At 39.1% G+C, this 14,311-nt stretch overlaps 1 pseudogene; it reads left to right on the plus strand.

Moving 5' to 3' along the window:
* The first annotated feature begins 153 nt into the window (after positions 1–153).
* LOC125910417 (60S ribosomal protein L23a-like) lies at positions 154–8,556 on the plus strand (annotated as a pseudogene).
* The last annotated feature ends 5,755 nt before the right edge of the window (positions 8,557–14,311 follow it).

The raw sequence follows: 14,311 nt of genomic DNA on the forward strand, positions 1-14,311 counted from the left end.
CCTCTCCACTCCCCCATGCGTCCGTGCGGGCACAGGGGGGACCCCGGGAGCCCGCGGCTAGGCTGGCAAACGCCAGGCCACTAAGCGCCGCGGCCGCGCCCCGGTGGTGGCCCGGCGGCTTACAGCCTTGCCTTTAGGCATAACGTATTCCAGATGCTGTCGACGAAGCCCATCGGGGCTGTGACTTCTCTTTTGTTTATGTTTAAAGAAGGGGCAAAACCTCCCCGAAGAAGAAGCCCCAGCAACTTCAGCGCTGCGGGTGTCCCTTGGCTCCTGCTGCGTCCGGGGCACGCAAGGATTTTGGAGAGGCCGAGCCTCGGGTTTCCCCGCTTTGACGTAGCCGCACGCTTCCTGGGCTGCTTTGTGCGTTCACGACCCCACTCGTCCTCATCCCTGCGATAAACACTACCTGCCCCATTATTATGATTTTTGTTTCGTCCTGCAGTAATTATCCTTTTATATTTACATAAAGGGGCTGCCCTCCGAGTGGGCAGAAATGCTGACGAAGGGAGGGTTTCTGTGCGTTCTGCCCGGATTGCATTAGCAGCTAATTACCCGGGAGTGCCCCGGGTGCCTCTGGTCTTCCCAACTAAAGCGCGCGGTGTAATTTACATTTACATTGTGTTCTATCACATGCGGGTGGTGACACAGCCAAATGTATTTTGACATTATGTTTTAACTGTTCCCCCCCTCGCCAGTGGTACCTGCGGGGAGAAGGGGAGCAGCAGGTGCGGCAAGGCCCCCCGGGATCGTGGATTCAGGCCCTCACCTGCCATCTTACTCCTGTTGCCACTGCGCGCATCATTTGGCTCCCTGAGTAATTACCAGCCTCCTCTCCATCCATCCAAGGCGGTAATTTCAGTTTCTGGTGAGAAGTCAGTCCTGTTTGCTCAAGGCTAGTGAGGTGATTTACATTCATTTCTCCAGCAACTCTCTGAACGGAGCATGGTGTTCTCATTTCACCCAAGGGGAAAGTGGTACTCGGCGTTAGGATCCCGAACCACTCAAGATCATCTCCTTAGAGAGCGGGTGGGAGGCCTGAGGGTGAGGCTCTTACACATTTGTGCTCACCTCCACACCCGAGGATTTGGGAATGCAAACTTGAAAAGCAAAGCGTCAGAGGGATGGTTGTTGGGGGGTGGGGGGTGGGTATTCACGTGCGCGGTACAGATGTGTCTTCGCTAATATCATTTGAAAGAACTGGTCCTCACCTATACCTCACACAGTGCGTGGGAAGCATTCCCACTCTGTCCTAGAGCGTCACTAGGTGGGTTCAGGCAGGGCAGGCCATCTGGATTAGAAACTCCCAAGCGGTATTTTGTCTGACAAAATATGTCCAGTTTTCAAAGGGGTTGTTATTCCACAGGCTGGATCATCCAAGAGCAGTGGTCTGAACTGGCTATTTTACTGGGTACTCCTGAGTCCTGTGAACTCTATGACATATTCTCAGAGACATGCTCACAGGGATCAATAAGAGATAGCACCTGTTTAGGGGGATAACTTCCCCTCGGAAGCACAGCTAGGTCTCCACTGCCCGAAGCAGTCAGCCGCACTCAAGGGAGCATTTGAAAAAGATCTGAGCAAAATCTCAGATCGATTCTCCAAAGTTGGTGTGGTTCAATAAAAAGGATGGGTTTTTCATAGTTGTTTTTGTTTTTGTTTTTGTTTTCCTCTCATCTTGACACGAAGCTGCCATATTTTGGGCAAATTCACAAGCTGAGGGTTGTAGTGGATGGACACGGATGGATTTGAAAGAAATCTGCCTTTCACTAGCTCCAAGGGTATAGGCAAGCTATTAACTTCAGTGAGGCTTAGTTTTCTCTTCTGGAAAGGGGAGATGATAAATATCTACCTTTTGGAAGTATGAGGACCAGATCAAATGGACATCTACTCATCTCTGGTACAGAACAGTGACTCAAGGTGAGGAACCTGCCTCTTCTCTTTCTTCTTTTTCCTGTTCTTTTTCCTTTTTTACCTGTTCGTCATCTCAGATTTTACCACCACATTGTGAAGAAAATGGAAACCCTCTGCTTTCTGCCTTGCTTGCACCCCTGACATTTCACTGGGCGTCAACTACTGTCTATTCTGCCTTTGTAGTGTCGCTAATGCCCAAGACACCCCCGCGGTCTACGTCATTTCTCATTTCTGGGTCCCGTCTCTTGACCTTCCAGCCATCTGTCCTAATGCCGCAAGAGTCATCCTTCTGAAATTCAGGCCGAGCCATGTCAACCCATGTTATATCTTCAACACGAAGGCATTTCAATCCTCAAAAAAGGAAGAAGGCTATTTTTTAATTAAAGTATAGTTAATACACAACATTACGTTGGTTTCATGTGTACAATGTAGCGATTGGACAAGTCTGTACAAGGCTGTGGGCTCACCACAAGAAGCCAGTTTTTTTGTTGTTGTTTTGACTGATTTTTACTCAAGTGTATTTGACCGTGGAACAAGGATTGACATTTCGTGGGACACTATAGTTACAAGGACAGCAAATTGGGAATCATTCTTTAAAAAGCGCTATAAAGCCTCTCCTGGCTTTGCGGAAGCATTTCTCCATGTTCCATTATTGTTCAGTCAAGAGGAGCAGGTGCCCAGATCACTTGTCCACAGGTTCCTTTTCAGGCTAACCTTGAGCACGTATTCCATGCCAGGCACCGTGTGAAGCATTTTGCAGGCACAGACTCACTGAATCTTCCCCCAGACACTGTTTGGAAATAATGATTATTTTCTAGTGTGGAAAAGAGATTAGATACCTCTCCTAAGTTATGTCTTTGAAAGGGTGGGGCCGGGGTATAAACAGAAATTGGGTTGATGTCATTTTCAAGCAGGCAGACTTATTTTGGTGTTTTGTTTACACCCAGGGCCTATTTTAAAAGTTTGGCACACACCATGGCGTTTGCCAACCCGAATGCCTTCCGAGGTACACCTGCCCTGGTGTCACCAGGGGAGGGCCTCTGCCTTTCATCCGATGTGGGGTTTGAGCTCACAAACTGTGAGATCATGACCGGAGCCAAAGTCAGACGCTTAACAGAATGAGCCACCTAGCTGCCCCCTTGTCTGCTTTAGTTTAATAGCAAGCTGTTGGGGTTACAGTTCTGAATTTGGTAAGAAATAAAGTGAAAACCCATGGCCTACAGGTTGGGGGAAGAAGCCAAAACCTCCTATTGGTGTGTGAGAACAGCTTGTTCAGGACAATGCAGAGTTCCACCCCATCCTGCTGCTTGGTGTCTCGGCTGTCCCCATCCCAGGGTACACACTGAGGGCCTCTCTCCTAGACACAGGACTGCTCAACATAGACCTCTCTTGTTTCTCTCTGACCAGGCTGAAAGTGAGTTGTGTGATCTCCAGATCTATACAATGGGCTGCTCCAGTAACCCTGACCCTGGCCTCCTCACTCTTTGCTAGGCCCTCTTGCCCTGGACCCTTGCCTTCAGCTGCTTCTCGTGCTTCTGCTCGTGCCTCTGAAATGCACCCCCCACCTCCCTCAAATAAGGCTCAAGTCTGGCCTTCCCTGTCAGGCCTATGCTAGCTGTGTAAACACCACGCACTGCCTTCCAGCTTCCTTACTACCGCCACAATGCTCTGTCTCCCATTCTTGACCTTACCCGTTGTTCATTCCAAAGCACTTATTAATTATTTAGCCTAATTAGTTCATTACTTATTAGCTGTTTAGCCTAATTTACCTGAGAATACTTTATTTTAAGAGCAGTTTTGAATATGAAATGTACGGACGATAGAGTTCCCGTATAGCTCCTTTCCCTCCCTCACTTTCCTTATTAGTAATGTCTTGCACTAGTGTGGTATATTTGTTATAATTGATGAGTCAACATCGATACATTATTATTAACTGATTTCAATGTTATTAACTCATTGACGTTAACTAATATCAACTAATTAATGTGATTAACTAATGTTGGTTATTAACTAATTATTATTAACTAATGTTCGTAGTTTGCACTAGAGTTGACTCTGTGGTCTACAGTTCCATGGGTTTTGACAAATGCGTCATGACAGATGTCTACCATTGCATTATCACTGAATCGTCTCCCTGCCCTAAAAATTTCTTGTGCTCTGCCCATTCACCCATCCCTCCCTGATATCAAACTCCTGGCCACCATTGATCTCATTGCTATCTTTTCCCAGAATGCCACATAGCTGGAATTCATATGGCATGTGACCTTGTTCCATTGGGTTCTTTCACTTGGCAACATTCATTTAAGGTTCCTCCACGTCTTTTCGTGTGACTTGATAGCTCATTTCTTCTCCTCACTGGATAACATTCCATTGTCTGGATCCATTTGCCTACTGAGGGACAACTTGGCTGCTTTCAAGTTTTGGCAATTATGAGTAAGTGTCTGTAACCGTTCATGGATAGGTTTTCTAAGGGACGTGCGTTTTCAACTCGTTTGCAAAAATATCTAGAAGCATTATGGCTGAATTGTATGGTCAGCGTATATTTGCCTTTGTGAGAAACTGCCAAACTGTCTTCCAAAATGACTGTCCTGTCTTACTTTTTTGACTTTCTCTACTTTAATTGTATGTCTCCTCAGCAGTTACAGAGTGCCCGGTTTTTTTTACAGCCTCCGTAACCAAGCAGGTTGCCAAGCTAGGAGTTTTGCCAGTCTAAAAGGTGAGAAATTGTATTCCAGGGTAGTTTTAACTTACCTTACTTATTTTAGGAGTGAGTTTGGTGTGTTTATATATATTTAAGAGTCGCTCGGTTTTCTATTTCTATGAACTGGCAATTGACATCTCATGCCCATATTTCATTCGGGTTCTTGGTCTTTTTGGTCTCTATTTCAACACGGCCAGATATACTAAGGATGTAAATCTTTCATCAGTGGTATCAATCACAAATATTTCCTTAAGTTTGACATTTGCCTTTTTACTTTACTCTCAGTGTTTTTCTTTTACGTTGTGAAGGTTTTCTTTATCATAGACAATTTTACAATTCTTTCCCTTATATATGTACTAATTTTGAGTCACAGGAAATTTTCTCCTTCCTAGATTATGGAAGAATTTGTCCACTTCTTTTTAAAATCTCTGATCCATTTGGAATGTATCTTGCTGTAAAGTGTGAAAACAGATCGAATTTTAGCGTATTCCATATGGTGATCCATGATCCTAACGTCATTTATTACAAAGTCTACTTTTGCCCACTGATTTTTGAGATGTCACTTTTATATATGCCAAATTCCCATTTGGACTCATTCTGCATTTTATATTTTATTCTATTCATCTGTTAATTTATGCATGCACCAAAAACACTGTTTCCTTTACAGATAATTTATAATATTTCAGTGTGTGGCAAAACATGTTCCCTTTGCAGAAGAAAAAAAAATTTTTTCAACTTTTGAGACACAATTTATGTGCAATAAAATTCACCCGCTTAAACTGACAATGCACTGCATTTTGACAAAAATATCAAACTGTGAAAACCACTGCTACAATCGTGACGCCACTAATTTCCAACACAAGCAGTTCCTTGTTGTACCTTTGCAGTCAATTCTTCCCTCCATCCCTGGGAAACCGGTGATCAGCTTTTTTGTCAATGTAGACAGTTTGCATTTTTAAAAATAATTTAATGTATATGGAAACATGCTGTATGTACACTCATATCTCATTTTTCTTACTCAGCATAATTGTTTTAAGATGCATGATGTGTCAGTCATTTGTTCTTTTTTTATTTTAAGTAGAATTTCATATTATGCATAAGCTATATTTTCTTTGTTCACCTGTTGATGGTGGACATTTGTGTTACTTCTAGTCTCCTTGGTTCCTCAAAGTAACGCTGCTGTGGATGTTTCTATGCATTTGTATGGACCTACACTTTCACTTTTGTTAGATAAAGATTTAGGAGTAAAAGTAATTTCTTAGATAAATGCTCAGAAATTGGTGTATGTTGAAGTTTTTAAGAAACTGCGAAGAATATTCCAAAGTAACGGTACCACTTGACATTCAGACAGAGCCTCACTGGTCCATAGCTTCATCAACACTTGGTGCCGGCAGTCTTTGTTTTTGTTTTTAGTTTGTTTTTATTTATTTGGAGGGAGACAGCTGGAGAGCAAGCGGGGAAGGGGCAGAGAGAGAGGGAGACAGAATCCCAAGCAGGCTCCGCGCTCTCAGCACAGAGCCTGATGCGGGGCTTGAACCCACAAACCAAGAGATCATGACTTGAGCCGAAACTGAGTCGGACGCCTAACCGACTGAGCTACCCAGGTGCCCCTTGGCAGTCTTTTTAACTTGGACTTTCATAATGGATATGTAGTGCTATCTTTTGGTGATGCATCTACTTTGGTGAAGTGTCTGTCCAAATTTTGCTTGTTTAAAAGTTGTGTTTCTACTCTCAAAATAAACAAACCTTTTTAAAAAAAAATAAAAAAAATAAAAGTTGTGTTTCTTTTTAATATTATTGAGTTTTAGGAGTTCTTTGTATATTCTGGGTAGACGTTCTTCATCGCCTACATGGATTACAAACATTTTTCTACCATTCTGGGTCTTGTTTTTATTTCCTTAAAGAAACGCAAGTAGTTTTTATTTCAAAATAGTCACATATACTGTTTTTAATGATTCTTCTGTTAGGAGATCTTTGCCTACCTCAAAAGTTGCAAAAAGTTCCCCTTCCTTTTACTCTTTTACCTTTGACATGTAATGTCAAAGAAAATAACCACACCAAACTAAATACACCTTATTCTTACATCACACAACTCAGCGTTTCCTGAAAATGGACCATGTTGTGTGATGTGAGGGTAAAGGTCACTTTCCTTCCCCCACAGAGATGTTCAGTGTCAGTTCCTTCCCCCACAGAGTGTCAGTGTGATTTGTTGTGAAGAGTTCTCATTCCCTATTGTCAAGTATCAATTGGCCACAAACGTGTCTTTTTCTAAACTGTTTATTCTGTTCTATTTATCTGTTTTTTCAGCAAAACCACAACAGTCTTGAAATCAGGTAGTGTAAATTTTACATCTTGATTTTTATTTATCTGTATGTTTGTTTATTTATTTTGAGAGACAGAGAGAGAGAGAGAGAGAGAGAGGGAGGGAGGGGAAGAGAGAGAGAGGGAGGGAGGGAGGGGAGGAGAGAGAGAGGGAGAGAGAGAGAATCCGATGCAGGCTCTGTGTTATCAGCCCAGAGCCAGACACAGGACTCTATCCCACAAACTGTGAGATCATGACCTGAGCCAAAATCAGGAGTCAGATGCTCAACCGACTGAGCCACTCAGGTGCCCTGATCATCCTTTTTTTAATTTTTATTTATTTATTTTAAAAAAAATTTTTTAACGTTTATTTTTATTTTTGAGACAGAGAGAGACAGAGCATGAATGGGGGAGGGACAGAGAGAGAGGGAGACACAGAATCGGAAGCAGGCTCCAGGCTCTGAGCCATCAGTCCAGAGCCTGACGCGGGGCTCGAACTCATGGACCGCGAGATCGTGACCTGAGCTGAAGTCGGACGCTCAACCGACTGAGCCACCCAGGTGCCCCCTGATCATCCTTTTTAAAATACAACTCTTTTAGCTGGTTTGAGTGCCTATATAAATTTTAGAACTAGCTTGTCAACATTTGAACTTTTTTTTTTCCCAGAGAAAGGTAAATCTAGTAGAGTTTGATTAAGAGTAGATTGACTATTTAGACCATGTTGGAGGAAAACCCTGAGCTTTTTAAGTAAGGAAAATAACATATCTCTGCATTCAGTTGGTTCCTTTTTAATATTCCCTCAGCAACATTTTACAGTTTTCAGTGTAAATGACTTACATGTCTCTTTTTAATTTTTCTAAATATTTTACTTTTTTTAACTTCAATTTATTTATACTAACAAAACAAAACAAAACAAAAACAGTTCACCAATTTCTTTCACCCCTACTCCCCATGCTTGGGAACTATCAATTTTTTTTTCTTTATCTATGAGCATAGGTTTTAGACTCACATTATAAGAGAAATCATATGTTAGTTGTCTTTCTCTGACTTATTTCACTGGGCATAAAACCCTTGAGATCTATATTTTCACAAACGGTTTATGGCTGTATAATATTCCTCTGTGTGGCCTTTCATGAAGATCACATCAAAGCAAAGAAGGAAGCCCCTGCCCCTCCCAAAGCTGAAGTCAAAGCAAAGGCTTTGAAGGCCAGGGAAATGGTGCTGAGAGGCATCCACAGCCACAAAAAAAAAATTAGATCTGCACATCACCTACATTCTCATGGCCCAAGACACTGCATCTCTAAAGCCAGCCCAAATACTCTCAATAGAGTGCCCCCAGGAGAAAGAAGCTTAACCACTATGCCTTCACCAAGTTGCGGTTGACTACTGAGTCAGCCACGAAGAAGACAGAAGATGACAACACACTTGTGTTCATTATGGAGGTGAAGGCCAACAGGCACCAGATCAAACAGGCTGTGAAGAAGCTCTATGACATTGATGTGATCAAGGTCAACACCCGGGTCAGGTCTGATGGAGAGAAGAATGTATATGTTTGGCTGGCTCCTGACTATAATGTTTTGATGTTGCCACCAAAATTGGGATTATCTAAACTGAGTTCAGTTCATTCAAAATTGGGATGATCTAAACTGGCTACATCTAAATATAAATTTATCACCATAAAAAATATTCCATTGTGTGTGTATGTGTGTTTCTATATGTATAAATTATAGGTTATAGTATACATATTATAATACACACATGTATATACACCCATCCAAATACTCAAATATATAAACACACACATATACAAATATATAAACACACACACATACATATGCACACACGCATATCTCCATATATACACAAATGTAAATGTACAAATTCTCAAACATATATGCCACATTTTCTGTATTCATCCATCAACGGACACTAGGTTGTTTCCATATTTTGGCTATTGTAAATAATGCCACAGTGAATATGAGAGTGCAGATATCTTTTCAAATCAGTGTCTTCATTTTCTTTGAATAAATATCCAGTAGTGGAATTGCTGGATCAGATGGCAGTTCTATCTCTGGTTCTTTGAGGCAACGCTATGCTGTTTTCCATAGTGGACGCACCAATTGACATTCCCAGAAACAGTGCGTGAGGTTTCCTTTTTCTCCACATCCTTGCCAACACTTGTCATGTCTAGCCTTTTTGATAATAGCCGTTCTAACAGATGTGAGGTGAGATCACATTGTAAATTTGATTTGCATTTCCATGATTATTAATGAAGTGGAGCATCTTTTCATGTGCCTATTGGCCATCTGTATGCCTTCTTTAGAAAAATGTCTATTCAGTTCTTCTGCCCATTTTCTTCATTGAATTTTTTTTTTTTTTTTTGCTGTTCAAATACGAGGTTTTTATATATTTTGGATATTAGCCCCTTATCAGATATATGATTTGCTAATATTCTCTTTTTCAGTAGGTTGCCTTTTCATTTTATTGATGGTTCTCTTTGCTGTGCCGAGTCTTTTTAGTTTGATGTAGTTCCTTTGTCTATTTTTGCTTTTCTTGCTTTCGCTTTTGGTGTCAGATTAAAAAATCAGCACCGAGACCAATGTCAGTAAACTTAATGCCTATGTGTTCTTCTAGGAGTTTTATGCTTTCAGGTCTTACATTCAAGCCTTTAATCCATTTTGAGTTACTCTTTGTGTATGATGTAATTTAATGACGTACTTTTATTTTTTTGCATGTGATTATCCAATTTTCCCAACACCATTCATTGAAGGAAATGTCCATTCCCCATTTTATTTCTTAGCTCCTTTGTCATAAATTAATTGGCCATACATGGGTGGGTTTATTTCTGGACTTTCTATTCTGTTCATTAGTCTATGTGTCTGTTTTTATGCCAATAACATACTGTTTCAATTACTATAGCTTCGTAATAGAATTTGAAATCAAAGATTGGGATGCATTCACTTTGCTTTTCTTTCTCAAGAATTTTTTTTGCCTCTTTAGGGTCTCTTATGGTTCCACACAAATTTTAGGATTTTTTTGGTCCTATTTCTGTAAAAAATGCCGTTGGAATTTTGACAAGGATTGCATGGAATTTGTATATTGCTTTAGCTAGTGTGAACATTTGAACAAATTTAATTCTTCCAAACTATGAGCATGGAATGATTCTTCATTTGTTTGTGTATCTTTCAATTTCTTTCGTTAATGTCTTGTAGTTTTAACACATGCGTCTTCTACTTGGTTACATTAATTCCTAAGTATTTCATTTTATTTTTTGATACAATTGCAAAAGGGATTGTTTTCTTAATTACTCTTTCTGATAATTTATCATTAGTGTATAGAAATGCAGTAGATTTTTTGTGCATTGATTTTTTTATCCTGCAACTTTACTAAATTTGTTTATTAGTTCTTGCAGTTTTTTTGATGGGGTCTTTAGGGTTTTCTCTAATATAATACAAGATAATCTGAAAATAATGAGTTTTATTTCTTCCTTTTTAATTTGGAGTCTTTTATTTCTTTTTCTTGTCCAATTGCTGCAGCTAGGACTTCTAATGCTATGTTGAATAAAAGTAGTGACAGTGGATATCCTTGTCTTTTGCTAACATAAGATGAAAACTTTTCAGCTTTTCACCATTGAGTATGATTTTAGGTCTGGGCTTTTTATATATGCCTTTTATGTATTTATTTTCATTTATTTATTTTTAAAATGTTTATTTATTTTGAGAGAAATAGAGAATGCGAGTGGAGGAGGGGCAGAGAGAGAGAATCCCAAGCAGGTTCCATGCTGTCAGAGTAGAGCCTGATGTGGGGCTAGATCTCATGAACCATGAAATCATGAACTGAGCCGAAATCAAGAATCAGATGCTCAACCCACTGAGCCATCCAGGCACCCCTCATATATGGCTTTTATTATGTTGACATATGTCCTCTCTGTACCCTCTTTGTTCAGAGTTCTTATCATAAAAGGATGCTGATTTTTTTTCAAATGCTTTTTCTTCATCTATTGATATGATCATGTGATTTTTATCCTTCATTTTGTTAATGTGGCATATCACATTAACTGATTTGTGGATGTTGAACCATCCCTGAATCCCTGTAATAAATTTCATTCGCTCATGATATATGATTCTTTTAATATTTTGTTGAATTCGGTTTGCTAATATTTTGTTGAACATTTCTATATCTTTCTTCATCAGGGATATCGCCTTATAATTTTCCTTTTCTGTGGCATCATTGTCTACCTTTGGTATCAGGGTAATGCTAGACTTGTAAACGGCATTTGGAAGTATTCCCCTCTCTTTTGTTTTTTGATGAATTTGAGAAGGTTTGGTATTAATTCTTCTTTGAATGTTTGGTAGAATTCACCAGTGATAATTTGTAGTCATGGACTTTTATTTGTCGGAGGTTTTTGACTGCTGATTCAACCTCCTTACTAGTAACTGGTTTATTCAGATATTCTTTTTCATCATAATTTAGTCTTGCTAGGTTGTATTTTTTTTAGGAATTTATCCATTTCTTTTAGGTTATCGAATATGTTAGTGTATAATTGTTCACACTAGTCTTTTAAAATCCTTTGTATTTCTGTGGTATCAGTTGTAACCTCTCCTCTTTCATTTCTGATTTTATTCATTTGAGTGCTGTCCTTCCCCCTCCCCCCCGCCTTGGTGAGTCTAGGTAAATATTTGTCAATGTTGTTCATCTCTTCAGAGAACCAGCTCTTAGTTTTATTAATCTTTTCTATTGCCTTTTTAGTCTCTATTTCATTTTTTTTGCTCTAATCTTTGTTACTTTATTCTTCCTACTAACTTTGTGCTTCCCTTGTTCTTTTTCTAGTTCCTTTACATAAAGTTAGAGACTTCTGTTATTTCTTGGGGTAGACATATATTGCTATGAACTTCATTCTTAGAACTACTTTTGCTACATCCCATAAATTTTGGTATGTTACATTTCCATTTTCGTTTGTCTCCAGGTATTTTCTGATTTCTCTTTGGGTTTCTTTTTTGACTCATTGATTGTTCAGGAGCCTGTTGTTTAATCCCCACTATCCATGAATTTTCATTTTGTATTTTTTTATGCTACTGTAAGTGGTTTATTTCAGTTTCTAATTGGTTTTAGTGTGCAAAAACACATTTGATTTTTGTGTATTTACCATGAATCTGACGGATTTCTCAATGTATATTTTTAGTTCTTTTTCTTTAAAGTTTATTTATTTATTTTGAGAGAGAGAGAGAGGGCATGATATGAGTGGGGTAGGAACACAGAGAGAGAGGAAGAGAATCCTAAGCAAGTCTGCGCTGTCTGCGTAGAACCTGACACAGGGCTAAAACTCTTGTGTTGTGAGATCATGACCTGAGCCAAACTCAAGAGTCGGACACTCAACTAACTGAGCCACCCAGGTGTCCCCTTGATTTTAGTTCTAATAGTTGTTTTGTAAATTTCCTAGCATTTTTTTTTAAATGTAAACAGTCATGCCATCTTACATAGAGTTTTGGTTCTCCCTTTGTGGTCTTTGTACTTTTTATTTCTTCCTTTTACCTTTTACAGTAGTTAGGACCTTTAATATAAAGCTTAATAAAAATGGTCAGTGTGGGAATGCCTATTTTATTCTCCCCACTACATTAAAACATTAAATATTTCATCTTTAAACATGGCATTATTATAAGTTGTTTGTAGGTGATGTTTATCAGATTGAGGAATATGCTTTATATTACACTTTTATAAACTTTCTACTTTTAAAACAATTTTTAAATTTTATTATTATTTTTTGATGTTTATTTGTTTTTGAGAGAGAGAGAGAGAGAGAGAGAGAGAGAGACGGAGCACGAAAGCGGGGAGGAGCACACAGAGAGGGAGACACAGAATCCGAAGCAGGCTCCAGGCTCTGAGCTGTCAGCACAAAGCCGGACACGGGGCTTGAACTCACAAACCGTGAGATCATGACCTGAGCCGAAGGCAGACGCTTAACCGACAGAGCCACCCAGGTGCCCCTGAACCTTTTTATTGTTAATTTGTGTTGAGTTCTGTGAAATGCTTTTTCTATGTATATCAACAGTATGTTTTTTTCTCTTATATTCTATAAATATGGTAAATTATGACAGTAATCGGAGGCTCAAATGCTTTATTCTAATAGACCGGCTTTATTATACCTACAGGATACTGGACAGTGGAAGTAGAAGATACGTGTTGGTAGGGGTCCAGGAATTTCGGGCATAGGCTCCTTGTCCTCACACTCCTGTGTTGCACCAAAGCTTGAAGGCTTGCACCACTGCTGGCTTATGCAAAACACTTCTGTAACAGGAAGCCCCAAAGTCTGCTCATGGTCACATATATTTGAGCTATGTGTCTAGCTTTAATATTTGAGCTCCTACATTCCACCCCCCTCCCCCCCGCCCTGCCCTGCAACCCAGCTAAGCTCCACTGAAACCTGGTCCAATTTATGAATCTAATTATTAATAAACAATGTTGTCAAGCTGAGAAAGTCTTCTCTGAAACACCTCGTGTACAGATAGTTACAGAACATCCTTGATCTTTAATTAATAGATTCTGTAGCACTGGATTAGAATCAGCAGCTCTAGAGATAAATCTGTGGTCAATCCAGACTAACTGAAATTACCCAGGGCTATGTTATTACATTAATTAATTCTTGATTGTGAAAACAATCTTGCATACCTGGATAAATCCTATTTTTATCCATCTTATATGTAAAATTGGATTCAGCTGATAATAGTTTGTTACAATTTTTTTTATGTGTGATCATGAGTGATTTTATTCATTTTGATAATGCACTGGTCAGATTTTAGCATTGGAGTTATGCTGTCCTCATAAAAAAAATTGGAAAGTATTCCCTTTTCATTTGTTTTCTGAAAGCTTTCGTGTAATTAATACTGGTCATATCTACCTTGATTGTTTGATAGAATTCACCATTAAAACATACGAGCCAGAAGTTTTCTTGGTAGGAAAGTTTTGATAGCAAGTTTATTTTATCAAATAACTTGTCAACTTTTCAGTTTCATCTTGTGTCATTTTCCTTATTGAATCTTTCAATGAATTTTTCCATTTCATGTAAATTATAAAGTTTGTATGGATGATATGGTCATTATATTATTTTATTATACCTCTAATGTCAGCTGGTTCTGTAGTAATAACTTTTCCTTCACTCTTAATATTGGTCATTGTTTTCTTTTTTTTCCTTGCTCAATCTACTTGATGGTTTGTCAGTTTATTTACCCTTCGAAGAACTAATTTTTGCTTTTGTTAATTTATCAACACTAGGGATTCTTTATGCTATAGACTTCATGTAACGTCCATCAACAGAATAACATACCCCCATGATAATAATAAATATATAAATATATATATATATATTAAGCATTATATTTAATCATTATACTGTATGAA

The sequence above is a fragment of the Panthera uncia genome (assembly GCF_023721935.1).
Source record: "Panthera uncia isolate 11264 chromosome B3 unlocalized genomic scaffold, Puncia_PCG_1.0 HiC_scaffold_1, whole genome shotgun sequence".
NCBI lineage: Eukaryota > Metazoa > Chordata > Mammalia > Carnivora > Felidae > Panthera > Panthera uncia.